Raw genomic sequence first — 21883 nt, 5'->3', positions numbered from 1 at the left:
GGTAGCATGCATGCCTCTGAGTTAGAAAGTTGTAGGTTCAAGTCTCACTCCATTCTCACATTTTTGTCTGAGACATTGCCGTGTACAAATTAGCTGCCACGTTTCCTACATTACAGAAGTGAATGCATTAGCTGGAATGAACTTTGAGAGATCTTGAGATTGTGAAAGGTGTGATATAAATGCAAATCTTCCATTCCATGTAACAGATACAATGGCCCTTTTGGTCAGGTACCCAAGGGTTGACATCTACACATGGGATAGTTACTCAATAAACCATCTTCAGTCTTCTATGAATGGGGTTAAAACAAAGGTTTTTTTTTAAAAAAAAAGAAATGCAATCTATGTTGATTGAAAGTTAAAACTTCAGGTCTCTAAGCAAGTTTTTTTTTATTCCTTTATCGTGCGAGATTGATCCCGCCTCAGCTGCCAACTAGAGCTTAAATTGGATTTTTAGTAGAGGAGCAGGAAGCTGGTTGGCACATTGGGTGCTCATATTGTGAACCAAGTTGTAACTCAATCTAAATGGAAAGTATGAATGCCTCCTTTCTTTAGATGATCGATTTGATACAAAGCACAAGTTATGAGAGAAGTTAGGTCAGGTCCAAAGCACATGGCATAGATTAAGAAAGAACCACAGATGCGTAACGACACCTGGAGTTGAGCCATGTTTATTCTCCATTGTATCGCTTTGTACCAATTTCTATACATGATACAGAAAAACCCAACAGCCAACCATTAACAGAAAAACCCACAGGTCTAATCAATGTATGCCTAATTCTCATACAAAGCGCAGAACACACATCGAATGTTCCATGTTAGATGGGCATAGATGTGAGTTACTTACATTGTTCTGGCTAAATTATCAGCAGAATTTATTTCAAGAAAGAATCAGCTGACAAACAATAATATAATGTATTTAACAATATAATGACACAGGTATTTTAATCTACCATCCAAATCCAAAAGAAAATGCTTGCGCTTAGAGAACTTTATCCAGTGTGGATGGCTTTTTGACATCTTGATGATTGCACAATGCATGTAAACAAAATTATAGCAAAAGTTAGTTTCTCACACCCAAGATCAAAAGCAAAAACTTAACAATATGCAAACCTCACACCTTAATATAGTCCATGCCATGCTCAAAATATGTTAATATGCATCCATTCTCGGCAAACAAAAGGAATATGTTCAAGCTTCGTATCTTTTTTGAATTATTCAGGAGTTTGGGGAGCCTGTAGCTCACTGTTACATAGAACCGAAGAAAATAGGAGCAGGAGGGGGCCATTTGGCCCTTCCAGCCTGCTCTGTCATTCATTATGATCATGGCTAATCATTCAACTCATTAACCAGGTCCCCCTTCCCCCATATCCTTTGACCCCCTTTGCCTCAAATGCTATCTCTAACTGCTTCTTGAAAACATTCAATGTTCTGCCCTCAACTATTTTCTGTGGTAGCAAATTCCATGGGCTCACCACTCTCTGGATGAAGAAATCCTCTGTCCTAAACGGTCTACCCTGTATCCTCAGACTGTGACCCCTGATTCTGGACACCCCACCATCGGGAACATCCTCCTTGCATCTAGCCTGTCTAGTCCTGTTAGAAATTTTATAAGTTTTTTCTCTCTCTCTTCACCGCCCCCCCCACCCCACCACCACCACCACCACCACCACCACCACCACCACCACCACCATCATCATTCTTCTGAATTCCAACAAATACAATCCTATTCAACTGAATCTCTCCTCATACGTCAGTCTCACCATCCTCGGAATCAGTCTGGTAAAGCTTCGCTGCACTTCCTTTAGAACAAGAACATCCTTTCTCAGATAAGATGATCAAAAGTGCATACTTCCAGGAGTGGCATCACCAAGGCCCTGTATAATTGCATTAATGATGTGGAGATGCCGGCGTTGGACTGGGATAAACACAGTAAGAGTTTTAATAACACCAGGTTAAAGTCCAACAGGTTTATTTGGTAGCAAATGCCATTAGCTTTCGGAGCGTTGCTCCTTCGTCAGATGGAGTGGATATCTGCTCTCAAACAGGGTACAGAGACACAAAATCAAGTTACAGAATACGGATTAGAATACGGATTAGAATGCGAATCTCTACAACCAACCATGTCTTAAAGATTAAGACCGGGTTGGCTGTAAAGATTCGCATTCTAATCAGTCAAAGGGTCAAAGGTAGGGTTCTGAAGACTGTGGAGGAACAGAGAGATCTTGGGGTCCATATCCACAGATCTCTAAAGGTTACCACTCAAGTGGATAGAGCTGTGAAGAAGGCCTATAGTGTGTTAGCTTTTATTAACAGGGGGTTGGAGTTTAAGAGCCATGGGGTGATGCTGCAACTGTACAGGACCTTGGTGAGACCACGTTTGGAATATTGTGTGCAGTTCTGGTCACCTCACTATAAGAAGGATGTGGAAGCGCTGGAAAGAGTGCAGAGGAGATTTACCAGGATGCTGCCTGGTTTGGAGGGTAGGTCTTATGAGGAAAGGTTGAGGGAGCTAGGGCTGTTCTCTCTGGAGCGGAGGAGGCTGAGGGGAGACTTAATAGAGGTTTATAAAATGATGAAGGGGATAGATAGAGTGAACGTTCAAAGACTATTTCCTCGGGTGGATGGAGCTATTACAAGGGGGCATAACTATAGGGTTCGTGGTGGCAGATATAGGAAGGATATCAGAGGTAGGTTCTTTACGCAGAGAGTGGTTGGGGTGTGGAATGGACTGCCTGCAGTGATAGTGGAGTCAGACAGTTTAGGAACATTTAAGCGGTTATTGGATAGGCACATGGAGCACACCAGGATGATAGGGAGTGGGATAGCTTGATCTTGGTTTCAGATCAAGCTCGGCACAACATCGTGGGCCGAAGGGCCCGTTCTGTGCTGTACTGTTCTATGTTCTATGATCATTTGCCCACTCACTCAGCCTGTCCAAATCACACTGAAGCATCTCTGCATCCTCCTCACAGCTCATCCTTCCACCCAACTTTGTCTCACTGGCAAATTTGGAGATATTACATTTAGTTCTCTCATCTAAATTAATATATAATATATATAGTGAATAGCTGGGGTCCCAAGCACTGATCCCTGCAGAACCCCACTAGTTATTGTCTGCCATTTGAAAAAAGACCCGTTTATTCCTACTCTTTGTTTCCTGTTGCCAATCACTTTTATATCCAGCTCAACATACTACCCCCAATCCCATGTGCTTTAATTTTACAAGCTAATCTTTTATGTGGATTATTTATATAAAGACACAAACTGTAAAGACTCGCATTCCAACCATTATTTTGTAAATCGAGTTTGTGTCTTTATATGCCCTGTTTGTGAACAGAACTCCCACTTACCTGATGAAGGAGCAGTGCTCCGAAAGCTAGTGGCTTGTGCTACCAAATAAACCTGTTGGTCTTTAACCTGGTGTTGTGAGACGACTTACGGAGTTCAAGTGCACAGGGCAATATTATGAGTTCTAGCATTTTGGCTGGGGTATTGTGACAAACCTCCCACTGCTTCTCCTAGGTGTTGGATAAAGGATGTATTTTCCCAGGGCTGGAATGTAGAGATTTTAATAGGAGTCAGGATTCCTTGTGTTTTTGGAGACACTGGTTTCAGGTCTCCCAAACAAGGCCCCTGCTTGAAAGCCATTGTTTGTTCGTACAGGTAATGCTTGGGCCATAAGCACCAGACTGGAGACTAGGAATTGCACAACTTGCCTGGACTTGCCCTTCGTCTTTATCAATGACATGTTGAAGGCTCCAGAGGAGATGCTGTAGCTTCTCCGCTCCGGGAAAGTACTGGATGACGAAGGGCACTCTGTCCACCATGTCCCGTGTTTGTCTTCTGAGGAGGTCGGTGCGGTTTTTCGCTGTGGCGCGTCGGAACTGTTGATCGATGAGTTGAGCACCATATCCTGTTCTTATGAGGGCATCTTTCAGCATCTGGAGGTGTCTGTTGCGATCCTCCTCATCCGAGCAGATCCTGTGTATACGGAGGGCTTGTCCGTAGGCTTCTTTAACGTGTTTAGGGTGGAAGTTGGAGAAGTGGAGCATCATGAGGTTAAATGTGGGCTTGCGGTATAGTGAGGTGCTGAGGTGACCGTCCTTAATGGAGATGCGGGTGTCCAAGAATGCAACCGATTCCGGAGAGTAGTCCATGGTGAGTCTGATGGTGGGATGGAACTTATTGATGTCATCATTTAGTTGTTTCAGTGATTGTTCACCATGAGTCCAAAGGGAGAAAATGTCATCGATGTATCTAGTGTATAGCATCGGTTGAAGGTCCTGTGCAGTGAAGAAGTCTTGTTCGAACCTGTGCATGAAAGACTTTAAGACTTGATTAGCTGTAAGTATTCACATTCCAACCATTATTCTGTAAATTGAGTTTGTGTCTTTATATGCCCTGTTTGTGAACAGAATTCCCACTCACCTGCAGGAGCTTAAGGCTCCGAAAGCTTGTGGCTTTTGCTACCAAATAAACCTGTTGGACTTTAACCTGGTGTTGTTAAACTTCTTACTGTGTTTACCCAAGTCCAACGCCGGCATCTCCACATCATAATAAATACTGGCCAGCCAGCGACACCCATTTCCCACGAATGAATAAAAAAAATACAAACAGGATTCCATGGCATTGAGAAGTATCCTGGTGTCCTCATCACATTATCCCTCAACTAAAGAAATAAGTGATCCCCGTCTAGTTTGCTATTTGTGGGAGCTTACCACATACAAATTGGCCACCACATTTCCCTACATGAGCGGAGAAGCTACGACATCTCCTCCAGAGCCTTCAACATGTCATTGATGAAGACAAACATCTCGCCAAGGCCATCCCCACACCCCCACTTCTTGCCTTCAAACAAGCGCACAACCTCAAACAGACCATTGTCCGCAGCAAACTACCCAGCCTTCAGGAGAACAGTGACCACGACACCACATAACCCTGCCACAGCAACTGCCGCAAGACGTGCCGGATCATCGACACGGATGCCATCATCTCACGTGAGAACACCATCCACCAGGTACACGGTACATACTCTTGCAACTCGGCCAACATTGTCTACCTGATACGTTGCAGGAAAGGATGTCCCGAGGCATGGTACATTGGGGAAACTATGCAGACCCTACGACAATGGATGAATGAACACTGCTCGACAATCACCAGGCAAGACTGTTCTCTTCCTGTTGGGGAGCACTTCAGCGGTCACGGGCATTCGGCCTCTGATATTCTGGTAAGCATTCTCCAAGGCGGCCTTCACAACACACGACACCGCAGAGTCGCTGAGCAGAAACTGATAGCCAAGTTCCGCACACATGGGGACGGCCTCAACCGGGATCTTGGGTTCATGTCACACGATCTGTAACTCCCACAACTTGCCTGGACTTGCAAAGTCTCACTGGCTGTCCTGTCTGGAGACAATACACATCTCTTTAACCTGTGCTAATGCTCTCTCCACTTACATTGTCTGTACCTTTAAGGTTTGATTAGCTGTAAAGACTCGCATTCCAATCATGATTCATTATTCTGTAAATTGAGTTTGTGTCTTTATATGCCCTGTTTGCTGTTTATGAGCAGATCTCCCACTCACCTGACGAAGGAGCAGTGCTCCGAAAGCTAGTGGCGTTTGCTACCAAATAAACCTGTTGGACTTTAACCTGGTGTTGTTAGACTCCTTACGACATAAAAGATCCCATGGCATTCATCACACAGAAGAATTCTCCTGGTGTCCTAGTCAACATTGACCAGGGAAAAAAGATGAGCCAGAAATTATGTCAGCTTCGTTTACTCCCTTGGGGGTTAGGCCTCTGTGAAGTTCTTTGGAACCTCTTTCTACTTTCTCCAAAGATGTGCAGGTTAGGTTAATTGGCCATGCTAAATTGCTCCTTAGCGTCAGGGCGATTAGCAGGGTAAATACATAGTTATGGGGATAGGACCTGTCTGGGAGTTTTGTTGGTCAGGCCTGACGGGCTGAATGGCCTCCTTCTAAATTGTAGTGATTTAGTGATTCTACTTTAAAGGCATTATAATAATGGATGTTGTCACTGTTGTAAACTGTATACCCAAAATAGGAAAAAGAAAATTGTTAGGACTTAGAAAGAGATAAATTAATCAGTGATAATTATGCAGACAAACTTGGTTCGTTTTCACTTGAACATCAGAGGCTGAGGGGTGACCTGACAGAATTTTACAAAATTATGAGGTGTGAAAAGAATGGATAGTCGGAGTCTTTGTCCCAGGGTAGAAATGGCATGTGCTGCAGAGAGGGTGGTAGAAGCAGATACAATAGCAATGTTTAAGAGGCATCTTGACAGATACATGTATAGGCAAGGAATAAAGGGATATGGACATCGTAGAGGCAAATGGCATCATGTGTTGGCGCAGGCGTGGTGGGCCGAAGGGTCTGTTCTTGTGCTGGACTGTATTTTTGTAAATTTGTAAAGGAAACGCTTGTTTAAATAGGAGAGACTTGCTTTTATAGCATCTTGAATGACCTCAGGATATCCCAAAGTGGGTACCTTTGCAGTGCAACCATTCTTATAAAGTAGAAAAATATAAAATAATTAAGTTGAAGAAATAATTAGCATGTAAATAAAGGGACTGTGGTAACGCACAAACATATTAGAAGCCGAATTCGGCCATTTGCCTCTCAAGCCTGCTCCACCATTCTATACGATTATGGTTGATCTTTCTGTGGCCTTAATTCCATTTTCCTTCTTACTCACTATCTGCTTTCACTCATTTGTCAAAACTATCTAATTTAGCCTTTAAAATATTCAATGACCCTGCATCTTACTCTCTCTGAGGAAGAGAGTTCCACAGATGCGTGACCTCAGAAAAAAATTCTCATCTTCGACTTAAACGGAAGACCCTTTCTTTTTAAACTGTGTTCCCTAATTCTAGTCTCTCCCACATGGATCCTTTCAGCATCCACCCTGTCAAGTCCTTATATTTCAATATCATCTCTCATTCTTCTAAACTCCAATAGATACAAGCCCAACCTGTCAAGTGTTTTCTCAGAGTAACCTCCTCATTCCAGGAATTAGTTGAGTGAACCTTCTCTGAGCATTTCTTATGCAATTATATCCTTTCTTAAATAAGAAAACCTATCTGTACATAGTACTCAAATACCCTATACAAGTGTAGCAAAACAATTGCTATTTTTATATTCCATTCCCCTTGCAATAAAGGCCAACATATCCATTTGCCATCCTCATCACTTGCTATCCCTGCATACTAACTTACTGTGATTCATGTACCAGGATACCAGATCCCTCTGCACATCCATGTTGCTATTATAGATATGCATTTTTGGAGGTGAATTTGAGAAGCTACTATAATGGAATGGTTGACTAAATAAAAGCAATAATAGAAAAAAGGAGATCCAGATGTATGGATAATAAAATGGCTGTGTGTATTTTGGGGGAAATATACAAGTTAAGTTCTGAACAGAAACAGCAATGTTTGTGTACCTACACCACATGGACTGCAGGGGCTCAAGAGGCAGCTCAGCACTCAAGGGCAATTAGGGACGGGCAATAAATGCTGTGTTGAGCCAGCAAAGCCCACATCCCTTCAATGAATAAAACTGTGTGCAAAGGAAAGATCTCTAACCAATACATGTAACTTCAAAATCTGGACAGAAGGGAGAAAAAGCCATAAAAAGGAAAGTGGGACTTTGGACACTGAACAGGGAAAAAAGTGTCATCAATTTTATATGACAGAGATTTGGCACAGTTGAAGTTCGGTGTTCAGTTCTGAGCTTATTGTAGAGTAATATTAGAGACATGGAAAGCATTTGGCAGAAATACCAGGAAGGAGAGGCTATAACAATCTGGGTCTTTTTCACTAGGATAAGGAATGTTAACACAGAGGTTTTGAAATTATGACAGACGATTAGTGAAGTTAGGAGATTTAGATGCAACACAAGGACATGGAACACTTTACAAGTAAGTGACTTGCAGAAACTGACTCACAAAAGGAATGAGAGAAGCACCTATAAAAAGGGAACATTAAACAGCTGAGGAATGAGGAGGAGGAAAGAGGATTAGAATAATTTACTAAATTAAATGTAATCGAGAGCTTTGAGACCTCCCGAAATCATAGAAATGTTCTATTAAATGGAACTTTGTTCTATTCTCTACAACATGCTGAATTCTTAAACTAGAGCTAAAAACATCAGGATTGAAGGGAAATTAATCTCATTTGTTCAATTATGCCTGTCCACGTAGTTCTCAATTCAAGCATCACAGGCACTCAACCAACAAAGAGAGGCTCTATCTTAATCAATTATATTCCAAATTAATCAAGTTAAAGAGACCCTTGAGATTTCACTTAAAACTACTCCTCTGACTTGAATGAAAGTCAGCACTAACTCATTAGCAAAGATCTCTGGTTCAAATGCAATATTCAAGAAATCCCGGGTAACCTTTCACTTTACGACAATATCATTGTTGTGTTATTTTGCACTTTTAATGTAGGAAAAGAGCTCAAGAGAATTCACAAAATCAAATCAGAAAAAAAGATACTAAGCCAGAAAAAGAAATATAAGCAAAAACAGAAAATGGAGAAACTCAGCAGGTCTGGCAGCATCTGTGGAGAGAGAATAGAGCCAACGTTTCAAGTCTGGATGACCCTTTGTCAGAGCTGTAAGAAATACAAGGATGGGTGACCAAGTTTGGAAAAAGCAGTGGGGTTAATGGAAGGTCTTAGAGGATGAGAGGGAGGTAGAAAGGCAGAAAAGTTTAGGGAATGAATTCCAGCGCGTAGAGCCCAGACGCCTGAATGCATGCAGTGAACAGTAGAGTGTGTGCATAACAGACCAGAACAGAAGGATTATTGGCTCTCCCAGGAAGAAGGGGGAGTGGAATACGTTTGTAGGGGAGATTAGAGAGAAAGGCATGGGCAAGACCATGCAACAACATGTGCAACAACATGAACTATGGCTTGATTCGCTCATTGGAGATGGTCATTGTCTGGCATTTGTGTGGTCCGAATGTTACTTGCCACTTGGATATTGTCTGTGATGGCGTGGATCACTGGAGGAGACAGAGAAGGATCATTTACTTGGCACTTCTGGCTGAAGATCGTAGCAAATACTTCAGCCTTATCTTTTGCACTGATGTGGTGGGCTCCCCCATCATTGAGGATGGGGATATTTGTACAGCCTCCTTCTCCATCACAGATGCCAGTCTTAAGCCAATTCGATTCACTCCACGTGATATCACAAAATGGTTGAAGGCACTGGATACTGCAAAGGCTATGGGGCCCTGACAATGTTCCGGCTATAATACCAAAGACAAGTGCTCCAGAACTTGCTATGCCACTAATATGTGATAATTTGTGATTACATGAGACATAAGTAATACAACAGAATTAGCTGCAACTACCTCAAGATTTGTATCTCTGTTATTTTATCCTTCAACAGGGCATTACATCACATCCATCCCAGTGTCTGACACATCACTCGTCACCTGTTCCTGCATCCTCAGACTCTCAGAATCTCACAATTTTTTTTTGTTTATATCCAATTCAATCCAATCACAGTCCAAGTCAAAGTCTCAACAAGTGAGACATTCCAAGTCCAAGCTGATAAGACAGGCTCACCACTTCCTGTCTTGGGCTTGATCTACATGATCCAAACTGATTGCAGCAGGCATTGCACCTCCTCCATTTGCATCTTAGCCAAAAGGCCTAGATGTTGCTTTAAAAAATTGTTTCAAATGAAGCCTCAGTGTTACCTCATGACTTCAACCAAGTGCAGGACAACAAAACTACACTTGATCTTAGCCAAAAGGCCGAGAATCACACAAATGACCACTGGTAAACTCACCAGAAGTTCTCCCTTTATGCATTGAAAATACAAGGGACACAATATCCATTTTTATTATAATATCGCTTAATTTTCACCCAATAGGATGATGGATCTCCCCAGTTTCAGAACAGTTGCTATTAAAGTGTAATTTAAGCTCCTGTTTCTGTCTTCTGTTCTTTCCATGATTTCTCCAGTTCTACATCCTCCATCTGCTGCCCCTCCCACCCCTAAACATACTATCACTTTTCCAGAATGTAGTGGCTCACACTTGCTACTTTTCCTCAACAGCGCAAGCCTAAACAGTGAGTATTGCAGACTATTTCACTATTCACTGAACCTGTACTCTGACCACTTTCCGCAACAGTTCGATAGATAGCTGTCAGAAACAGGATTGCAGATGGCTTCTCCCCACCTACCCCTGTAGTAGGACATACTGGCTAACTGTTATGCCCCAGACTGCCCACAGATTGACTAACTGAGCAAACACCAAAGGTTGGTTGTTTCAATACAAATATTTCACTGGCCAAAAATCTCAAACACTGCTCACATTGGGCAGCACTTGATTAAGCAATAATATGGACACCATGTCCAATGTGGCTGTTTTTAAATTCTTCCCACAGTATAATTTAGAAATAAGAGTTCTCTGTGAAAGCTAACCATTTAAATATTAACAGCAGGTATTGACAGCGTACAGCTTTAAACCCAACATCTAAAGATCTGGCAGCACTGCACATGTGCTCTTGCAATAAGTGAGATGCCTGTGAGGTACATGCATCCAAGCTTTCTCCATGTTGCCAATTTACTGTTGTTGGGTTATAGCATATAAGAGTTGAATGCCCTCCAGTCCCTCTGCCAAATGGCCACTGCATGAAAATCTTGACAGTGAATTCTGACCTGCCGTTTAACCGAGTGGGGCACAGCACTTCACTTACACAGGCAAGAGAGATTACATGAATGCTATTTACGGTGTGGGAGATGAAAACTGTTTAGACACAATTCTCCAGCCATCGTGGTGTTGGGAAGGCCCAAGGTCCAGTTGGTGTTTTCCTGCCTATCAATTCTGTATAGTTAGAAGGACCACTTTTGCCATCTTAACTGGAATCAATTAGGTCAGCACAGATTAGAAATCAAAACTGGAACCACCTAGTCTCTATTACATGCTAACTTTTCCAGCCTTTTGGACTGCATACTCAAGGAGACAATGCCACATAACACTGATCAATAAATGCAGTGTACATTTTTCACAAGCTCATTGGTCAGCTGAATGAGGTTGTGTCACATTTCGAATAAGGTTATTGACCAAATACGGGAATACCTCTTTCTCCAACAGCATGACCGTAAAGGCCTTGAAAGCAGGAGTCACAAAAACCGGTCAATTAACCTTCACAAGTATTGCAACAAAGTCAAACAGAAAAAAGTTGGCGTAAAACAATCAATTACAGATAACTACATTCATAGTAAGTTTCCATCCAACTGCATTCAGAACATCCTCAATGAGAAGGCAAGAGGTCGAACATACAGCACAGAACAGGACATTCAATCAAACACCAAAAGCGAAAATGCTGGAAAATCTCAGCAGGTCTGGCAGCATCTGTAAGAAGAGAAAAGAGCTGACGTTTCAAGTCCAGATGACCCTTTGTCAAAGCCACGGTTCGCTCAATCAAACAGGCGTGCAGACAAGACATTGAAACAGGAGTAGGCCACAAGGTTGTTCAAGCCTGCTCCGCCATTCAATACGATCATGGCTGATCTATGTCAATCTCAACTCTTTTTCAATGCCTTTTCCCCATAGCCTTTTGGCGCTTATGCTCCACATAAGGGATAGCACAGTGACAAGCATTGTTGCTTCACAGCACCAAGGATCCAGATTCAATTCCGGCCTTAGGTGACTGTGAGAAGTTTGCACAGTCTCCCCATGTCTGCGTGGGTTTCCTCCGGGTGCTCCAGTTTCCTCCTTGAGTCTACTGGTGACTTATCTTATATTTGCGTCCCCTAGTTTTGCTCTCTCACACAAAGGGAAACATCTTCTCTACATCTACTCTTTGAATTCGATCAGAATTTTAAAATTGACTATCAAGCTACCCGTCAGCCTTTTCATAGAATCAACAGTGCAGAAGGGGGCCATTTGGCCCATTGAGTCTGCACCGACCATAATCTCACCCAGGCCTTATCCCCATAATCCATGGATTTACCCTAGCTAGTCCCCCTGACACTAAGGGCAATTTAGCATGACCAATTCACCCAACCCGCAAATTTTTGGACTGTGGAAGGAAACCGGAGCACCCGGAGGAAACCCACGCAGGCACGGATAGTACGTGCAAACTCCACACAGACAATGACCCAACGCAGGAATCGAACCCGGGTCCCAGGCACTGTGAGGCAGCAGTGCGAACAACTGTGCCACCGTGCTGCCCACTTTTTTTGCATTTATTGCCTGACCCTAATTGTCCTTGAACTGAATCATAGAATCTACAGTGCAGAAGGACTGTTTCTAGACAAGAGTTCCAATCTGTCCAGTCTTCCCTGAGGGGATCAGATAACACATGAATCTTGAACAACTCAGACTCAGTGAGGCTTTAAACCCAAGGACTTCAATCATTTATTTTGCTCTGAGGAAGTGGGCACAGCTGGCAATTTTTAAATTCCAAGATTGGAATAAAATCTATGATACAAAGCCTTTTCCATCTCTTTGTGGCTAGAAGCTATTAAACTCATCAACAGCCTCTACATGAAAATATTTAGGCTGACAGATTTCAAGATTTTGTTGCTTTTGGCATTTTAAGTGTGAATTACAGAGTTTTTTGGGCCCTGTAAAAAGTTTAAATTTATAATATGTGGAAATCTCTGCTGTGGATGATAACAGCTTCCCACTGCAAAGAATCTCACCAGGAAGGTCTTTGCAGACCACCAAGTGTCTAAAATATAAACAAGAAAAACCAGCAATAAAGATATATAAATGCATATAGATAGGAGCTGCCTTTGGTCATAAGTTTGCACCAAGTAATCCCAAGGTAGAACTTCAGCTGTTTCCCTTTCCCACCTTTGTTCTGATCATAGGGTCATTACAGCATAGGAGGCCATTCAACCCATTGATTCAATGCTAACTCTCTGTAGAGGGATCCAATCAGTACAATTTCCTGTACTACCCACATAACTCTGCATATTTATTTCATTCAAGTGCCCATCCAATTTCCTTTTGAAATCATTGGCCTCTGCTTCTACCACCCTTGTAGACAGCGAGTTCCAGATCATTACCACTTGCTGTGTAGAAGGTTCTTCCTCGCATCTCTCCTGCTTCTCTTGCTCAAAATCTCAAATCTGTGTCCACTAGTTAATGTACCATTAGCTAATGGGAATAATTTTCTTTGTCTGCCTTTTCTAAAACTGCCATAATCTTGTACACCTCCACCAGATCTCCCCTCAATCCCTTTGTTCCAAGGAGAACATCCACTCCTCCATCCTAACCTTGAAGCTAAAATTCCTCATCCCTGGAACCATTCTGGTAAATCTCCTCTGCATTTTCACAAGGCCCCTTACATCCTCACTAAGGTGTGGTGACCAGAATTTAACTCCAGTTGTGGGTTAACCGAAGTAGTTGGGGCGGCACGGTAGCACAGTGGTTAGCACTGCAGTAGTTGGGGCGGCACGGTAGCACAGTGGTTAGCACTGCTGCTTCACAGCTCCAGGGTCCCGGGTTCGATTCCCGGCTCGGGTCACTGTCTGTGTGGAGTTTGCACATTCTCCTCGTGTCTGCGTGGGTTTCCTCCGGGTGCTCCGGTTTCCTCCCACAGTCCAAAGATGTGCGGGTTAGGTTGATTGGCCAGGTTAAAAAATTGCCCCTTAAAGAGTCCTGGGATGTGTAGGTTAGAGGGATTAGCGGGTAAAATATGTGTGGGGGTAGGGCCTGGGTGGGATCGTGGTCGGTGCAGACTCGATGGGCCGAATGGCCTCCTTCTGCACTGTAGGGTTTCTATGACTTCTAGTTCCATAAAAGTGAAGGAGTCCAACCAAAATTTCACTCCAGTCTCTCTCTTTCATATACCAAGTGCGTAATGCAAACAATTTATCTTTCTGAAACTCTGTTGTGTCTAAACTGGTGTCGAGACAACAGAGGCAGTGGACAAGATGCAACTCAACTTCTGTACAAAATCTCAGACTAATCAAAATAACAGATGGAGTACTGCTATCGCAATCAAGGTCCTGGTGCACAGAGGGAAGAAAATTACAGCAATTTCCTTATTTAATAATATACCTCGATTACGTCAGTGGGCAATTCTGTTGCTGTAAATTACACACACTTCTTAAATTACATAGTGCAACTCCATACCCCTTTTGTTCAGCTAGTTATGGTTTTAACTTCACAGCAGAAACCCTGTAATTATCACTGGAGCTCCAGGGTTTACTTGCACTTGAAAGCAATTACATCATACCCATCACTACAGGTGCTAATTATTGCCAAGTCCATACACATTGACATGCCAAAATGCTCCTGCTGAGTAACTAAATTGAAAGACATCAGTAGGGTTCAGAGTAAACTAGTGGTCAAAAACTAGTTTGTTTCACAAAGTACTTTTAAACAAATAATAAGTACACAGCAGTGAAGCCAAGAACTATTACTTACGCTGTATCTCAGGAGACTATAACCCAACATGGAACAAGTCACTGCCCACTGAATGCTCTGCACAATTCAGGAGTCTTTGTTTGCCATGACCTTGCATTACATCAATTAACCTGACTGAATGCTGCACCAGCAGGATTAAAAAACCCTCAACCAATCCTGCAGCATTCTCAGAACATGCCCTTCAGCACAGAAAATTTGACACGTCTGCTACAACTCACCAGTTTTTACAGATGCAGCATGGAAAGCATCCTTTCTGGATGTATCACAGCTTGGTGTGGCTTCTGTTCTGACCAAGACCGCAAGAAGCTACAAAGGGTTGTGAACGTAGCCCAGTCTATCACTCAAACCAGCCTCCCATTCATTTACTCCATCGACACTTCCCTCTGCCTTGGAAAAGCAGCCAGCATAATCAAGGACCCCACGCATCCTAGACATACTCTCTCCCATCTTCTTCCATCAGGAAAAAGATACAAATGCTGGGAACATGTACCAACCGACTAAAGAACAGCTTCTTCCCTGCTGCAATCAGACTTTTGAATGGACCTACCATATATTAAGCTGATCGTTCTCTATGCTCTATCTGTCCCTGCAACACTACATTCTGCACCCTCTTCTTTCTTTCTCTCCTATGTACTATATGAATAGTATTCTTTGTCTGTATAGCACGCAAGAAACAATATTTTTCACCGTATCCCAATACATGAGAGAATAATAAATCAAATTCAAGTGTTTGGAAAGTGCAGGTGAGCTAAAGTCTATTTTTAAAGTTAATTTATTAGTCACAAGTAAGGCTTACATTAATACTGCAATGAAGTTACTGTGAAATTCCCCTAGTTGCCACAGTCTGGCGCCTGTTGGGGTCAACGCACCTAACCTGTACGTATTTCTGAATGTGGGAGGAAACCGGAGCACCCGGAGGAAACCCATGGAGACACCGGGAGAACAGGCAAACTCCACACAGACAGTGACCCAAGCCGGGAATCGAACCTGGGTCCCTGGCGCTGTGAAGCAGCAGTACTAACCACTGTGCTATCGTGCCACCCCTCAAGAGATGCATTTGTCCATGTTGCATCTGTGACAGGCAAGATTAGTCACCATTTTGTCCTGAAGTATTTTGAACTAAGACTTTAAAACACAGCATTGACAGGCAAGATTAGTCACCATTTTGTCCTGAAGTCTTTAAAAGGCGGCACCACCTGCAGAAAAGGAAATCACTGATTAAGTGTACACAGTCCAAAAAAGACAAGCCTGGCTGTGTTGAAGCTGAGCTTAGTCTGGAACGAGACAGTGTCACACTGTACTTGTATTTCAGATCCCTGAGTCAGACTGACAGAACAGAGATCCAATTGGCTATTTCCACCAGGTGATTGGTCAGTTCATTCCACAATTCAACCTGGTTCAGTACTGTGATTGGATGCAACTCTCAAATTCCATCATCTCACAAAGCCATACAGTTTAGCTAACGCACAACATTCAATAAACGCATCACAAGCCTCAACCAAAAAAACATCAATTAAAAATGCAGCTCACCGGGTATTAACAGGAATTTGAGCAATTCAAATGAGCACCCTCTCGGAAAGAATCATTTTTTTCCAAACACAAAATAAACCAAGTACATATGCAGATTCACATTGATGCTGTGATCAGGTACAGGTGTCTGAATCCATCACACAATCCTCCATTACCTGAAACATGTGTCTGAGGAGGATTCCATCCCCATGCACTACCTGCATGTCAGCTTTTAATTGCACAAACTGATAAAAAAAAGTAAAAATATAACCACAACCTCCGCAGTAACTCAGCGGATGGGTTCACTGCCCATTGTGCAATTCAAAGTCAAACAGGAAGGACATAGTGTTGATTCTTGGTCTGAAGCAGTTAGGGGTGTTTGAATGAATCTCTATCATCTCAGCCACAAAGAGGAAAAACAACAGAGGTTTTAGTTCCTCATCTGCCATTATCCAGTTACCTCATTGCCCCATATTCCAACCAGAAAGAGTCATAGAGACTTGGCTGGACGTTCCCATCACTGGTAGCTTGGCTCTCATTTTCTGGACACTCCCACATGAAAAAGACCAACTTGATGAGTGTTGGGAGAGCAAAGCTTCCTCCACTCAGCCCTAACCTCAAAATATCCCTGCTTCATCCAAGTGATATTTGCATTTTCAGCTTTCTTTATGGCCGGTGAGGCTGACAGTGGTGGCAAATCTTCAGCACATCTGTGCTCCAAGCCCTGGTAGCCCCAATCTTACGTCACACAGGTTTCATACATTCAGCAGTCACTTCCAATACAGGTCAAAGAACAAGATGAAAAATCCACTGCATCACTCAGTCCCATAGTCATAATATTTATCAAAGTGAAGAGAGACAGAGTAAGTAGCATTTAAAAACAATTTTTTTTGGCAGAGGTAAATAATAATGATCCAAGCTGCAACTCTAAGCTCCATCAGAGCACTCTGTTCACAGGCACTGGGTATACTCTGGTGTCACATTAAAACACTCTACTCACGGACACTGGTGTACACACTGTCACATTTTGAAACACATTGTCTAAAACAGAAACCAATTTTGCAGACAGCAGTTCCAAGTCAGACTTTGATGAAATACAAATGACTTATCTAGGTTCTGAATGCTTTATGTCACAAGGACAAAGCATCAATTGCATAACTAACAAATCTTCTTAAATGCTCCACTCACAGACAAAGCAAATTCAAAGGTAACTCATCAAATATCGCAAAATATCATAGACTGTATTTATCAATGAAGATGTAGCCTAGGATCCTACATATTTGTATTCTACACTCCGAAACCCATTTGACTGCCCGATCTCACATTTCCTTTCAAGTGATCAAAAGCTAATTTCTCTGAAATTGTTACCTTCAAAATTAACATCTGTCTTCTCAACAGACGCTGATAAGCCTGCTAAGAGTTTCAGTCAGTGCAGACACAGCTCTGATTCCTTTGCACACTAAAAATTATTACTGGATTACAGTATTTGATACAAAGTGCTTCAGATAATTCTGACTGGGAGAATACTATGTATATCAGAGATACTCATAGGCAGTACTTCAAACAGTTCATTTCAATGCTAGCAACAGACCAAAGATATACTGAAAAATTGGAGAAGGACAAGACATCATAGTTCAGCTTCCATTTCAAAATGAAACATTCTGCCTTATTTTTATATTACCATTTTAAACTTAAAATAGGATCTGCTTATCTAAACTTGTCACACTGTAGTTGCAACCCCCTTCCTTTGAATGGTTTTATTCTGTTTTATCAGTTTTCAATTCCCCACAAGAGTAGATACGCAGCCCAGCCATCAGATCAAGCTTTATGAAGACTATCGTATGCCCGCTGTAAGTTTATTGGGAAATACGAGCAACCATGGGAACTGCATCTGATAAGTGGTTGTATCACACAAACCCTACACTCACATTGTAGACACAAATTGCACCGTTATGCCATTACAACACAAGAAAACATCCCTCCACTATTATTCGGAAGGAATTGGAGATTTGGTCAGTGTTGGATCAGTGGAGAGCAAGCTCACCTCTGAATCAAAAGGTTGTCTCTGTTGACACTTCAGCGCAATACTGAGAGCACATCACAATGATTGATGGAAGTGCTTTCTTCAGATGTGATGTTCAACCAAGTCCCCATTTGCCTTATCAGATGAATGTAAAAGCGTGTTCAACACTAGAAGAATTAGGGAAGTACACGTTTGTCTTTAATTCAATCATCATAAAAACAGCTTATCTGATCATTTGCTTGACTAACATTGAGGTTGCTGTATATAAACTGACTTGTTTGATATTTACAATAAATAAGTTATAATTTACAGTTTATATTTACAATCCCATATTTACAATTCAAACATGGACTGTAAAGAAACTTGGGGCATCCCAAGAAGCCCTGCATAAATGCAAATTCTAATGACATTACTGCCTAACCGTTAACATTCTTTTGCAGTGGGTCGCTTACAAATTACACAACTGCCACGAGAAGAGCAAGCAGCTGAAGGCAGGAGAGATCAGGCTACACATATCCTCGTCTTAATTTGGCCCAATTGCCAAAGGGCAATCAAGGGCGCTTCATTCAGAAAGCGGCCCGTTGTAAAGTTGACTAACTGAGGTGCTGAGCACACAGCTCGCCGCCCTCTCCAGGTGCATCACCTTCCACAGAGGGGACGAGGGCCCAGCCCGGCCACTCCAGACCACTTGTGAGCTGGCCGAACCTTCCCGTCCCGAGGTGACCGAGCCTCGACTTCTCCCCCCCGCACCGGAGATTATTTCTCTTCTTACCCCACTTTGCGTTCCCTTCAGGCCGGCGCTCCCGCTCACACCGTCCACGTCCACCAGTCCGATCGCACAAAGCCCCGCCTACCGCCCGCACGTTGCTGGTGGGCGGGGACCAACGTGATGGCGTTGCCGCCACGTTGAGCGGCGCGTCGACGTCACGGACCCTGCGACAACAGCTGGGACAGGGCGGCGGTCGCATGATTATGACGTCAGCACGTGCCTCCGTTTTGAACTGTGGTGTCTCTGACGAAATAAAAGAGCAGCCTTTAAGTGCAAGTTTATTTATTAGTTTCACAAGTGGTGGGTCTGTGGAATTCATTGCCACAGAGGGCTGTGGAGGCCGAGACGTTGAGCGTCTTCAAGACAGAAATTGATAAATTCTTGATTTCTCGAGGAATTAAGGGCTATGGGGAGAGAGCGGGTAAATGGAGTTGAAATCAACCATGATTGAATGGTGGAGTGGACTCGATGGGCCGAATGGCCTTACTTCCGCTCCTATGTCTTATGGTCTTATCTAACCAACACGTCTTTCAGACTGTGGGAGGAAACCGGAGCACCCGGAGGAAACCCACGCAGGCACGGGGAGAATGTGCAAACTCCACACAGACAGTGACCCAAGCTGGGAATCGAACCCAGGTCCCTGGCACTGTGAGGCAGCAGTACTAACCACTGTTCTACCATGTCACAAGAGGCATTTATACAGTTAATAGCAAATTACTGCCGATGCTGGATGCTGTGCATTCCAGAAAATGCTGGAAAATCTCATTAGGTCTGTCAGCATCTGTGGAGAGAACAGAGCCAACCATTCAAGTCTTGATGACCCTTCAGCAGAGCTGAAGACAACTGGAAATAGGATGAGATTTATACTGTTGGGGGGCGGGTGTTAATTGACAAAGATGTCATAGACCAAAAGACAAAGGGAGGGTAAATGGTGTCTTTTTGTCTATGACATCTTTGTCAGTTACCCCTCTCACCCTGATGAAGGTCATCTAGACTCGAAACATTAGCTCCACACTCTCCACAGATGCTGTCAGACCTGCTGACATTTTCAAGCATTTCCTGTTTTTGTTGCATTTATATAGTACCTTTCACGACCATAAAACTTGCATCCCTTTAGAATTCTACCATTCAATTATATTGTTTTTTCTCTGTCTTCCTTCCGAATTGAATCATTTCCCATTTCTGCTTGAAATGTCATCTGTTGCCAACAAACTTTATTAAACAGCAATAGAACTGGCAATTAAAAACAGTTGTTGACATATTACCTTAATTCTCATATACAGAAAGAATAAATAGTTTGGAACTCTAATGCTAAAATTGTGAAATTCTCTCCATGTTTAACTCTTTTGAGCTGTCAGTATGTTTTGGTTTGTTGCCATCCGCCTGTCTTGTCTTTGAGCTTGATGAGATTCTACTTTAGGAGTAACTTAGACATAGCCAGTATTTAATTTTTCTTAAACTATTTGTTTAGAACAATGTACATTAAAGACCATGGCCTTGTGAGTACATAGTTCTAGAAATACGGCATGTTCTCAGTGTCCTCTCTCGGAGCCTCTTGGTTATCTGATCCAGGTGGCATGCACACATTGTCAATAATACCGTTGACTAATTAATGTAACTATTAAGTTTAACAATAACTTCAGAGGAGGTGGTCTTGGTGCAGTGTGTAGCATTCCTTCCTCTTAGTCAGAACCATAAAATCCCTACAGTGCTGAAGGAGGCCATTTGGCCTATCAAGTCTCCACCCACTCTCTGAAAGAACATCATGCCCAGACCCATCCCTCTGCCCTATCCCCATAACCCGCTCATTTAGCAAAACTAATCCACCTAACCTCCACATCTTTGAACACTAAGGGGCAATTTAGCACGGCCAATCCAACTAACTTGCACATCTTTGGACTGTGGGGGGAAACCAGAGCACCCGGAGGAAACCCACGTAGACACGGGGAGAAAGTGCAAACTCCACACAGTCACCCAAGGCCTGAATCGAACCCAGGTTCCTGACGCTGTGAGGCTGCAATGCTAACCACTGTGCCACTGCGCCAACCTAGGTTGAAGTCCAACTCCAAGATCTGATTGGCTAAGGAAAGTGTGTTCCTAATGAGGCAAAACAGGTTGAGTATCAACTTGTTAAATCCTTCCAACAAATGGTAGGCAGTAAAAATGGCAGGGATCCCTGGGCAGAACACTCTATCACTACATATAGCTCCAGAATATAACATGCATGTAAAAGTGTGTGCTGCCACAGCTCCAATTTATTACATTCTGATTATCTTCTTACATTCTTACATAAAGTTCCACTGAAACGTTAGATCACATGGAATCGAGGAGAGCTGGCAAATTGGAGATACAGTTGGCTTGATGGTTGGAAAAGGATGTCCCGAGGCATGGTACATTGGGGAAACCATGCAGACGCTGCGACAACGGATGAATGAACACCGCTCGACAATCACCAGGCAAGACTGTTCTCTTCCTGTTGGGGAGCACTTCAGCGGTCACGGGCATTCGGCCTCTGATATTCGGGTAAGCGTTCTCCAAGGCGGCCTTCACGATACACGACGACACAGAGTCGCTGAGCAGAAACTGATAGCCAAGTTCCGCACACATGAGGACGGCCTCAACCGGGATATTGGGTTCATGTCACACTATCTGTAATCCCCACAGCTTGCCTGGACTTGCAGAGTCTCACTGGCTGTCCTGTCTGGAGACAATACACATCTCTTTAACCTGTCTTAATGCTCTCTCCACTCACATTGTTTGTACCTTTAAGACTTGATTAGCTGTAAGTATTTGCATTCCAAGCATTATTCTGTAAATTGAGTTTGTGTCTTTATATGCCCTGTTTGTGAACAGAATTCCCACTCACCTGAAGAAGGAGCTTAAGGCTCCGAAAGCTTGTGGCTTTTGCTACCAAATAAACTTGTTGGACTTTAACCTGGTGTTGTTAAACTTCTTATTGATGGTTGGAAGCAGAGGATAATGGTGGGAGGATGCTTGTCAGACTGGAGGCCTATGACTAGTGGTGTACCTCAGAGGTCAGTGCTGGGCCCATTGCTGTTTGTTATCTACATTAACAATTTGGATGAGAAGTACGAGGCATGTTCAGTAAGTTTGCAGATGACACTAAAATAGGTGGTATTGTAGACAATGAGG

At 43.0% G+C, this 21883-nt stretch overlaps 1 protein-coding gene across 2 annotated transcripts in view; it reads right to left on the bottom strand.

Annotated features, from left to right (window-relative positions):
• slc31a1 (solute carrier family 31 member 1) overlaps positions 1-18824 on the bottom strand; it is a 68782-nt gene extending 49958 nt beyond the window's left edge. Inside the window, exons 1-2 of one of the 2 annotated variants that reach the window (XM_078226679.1) lie at positions 18734-18824; positions 17983-18128 (exon numbers count right to left, since the gene is read on the bottom strand). The gene's annotated coding sequence lies outside the window, so the exon portion shown is untranslated. The remainder of the gene's footprint in view (positions 1-17982; positions 18129-18733) is intronic. The other variant, XM_078226677.1, reaches the window with a different exon arrangement.
• Positions 18825-21883: the final 3059 nt, after the last annotated feature.

Source organism: Mustelus asterias, chromosome 13 (assembly GCF_964213995.1).
Source record: "Mustelus asterias chromosome 13, sMusAst1.hap1.1, whole genome shotgun sequence".
NCBI classification, from domain to species: domain Eukaryota; kingdom Metazoa; phylum Chordata; class Chondrichthyes; order Carcharhiniformes; family Triakidae; genus Mustelus; species Mustelus asterias.
This window is presented reverse-complemented; position numbering and strand designations above follow the sequence as displayed.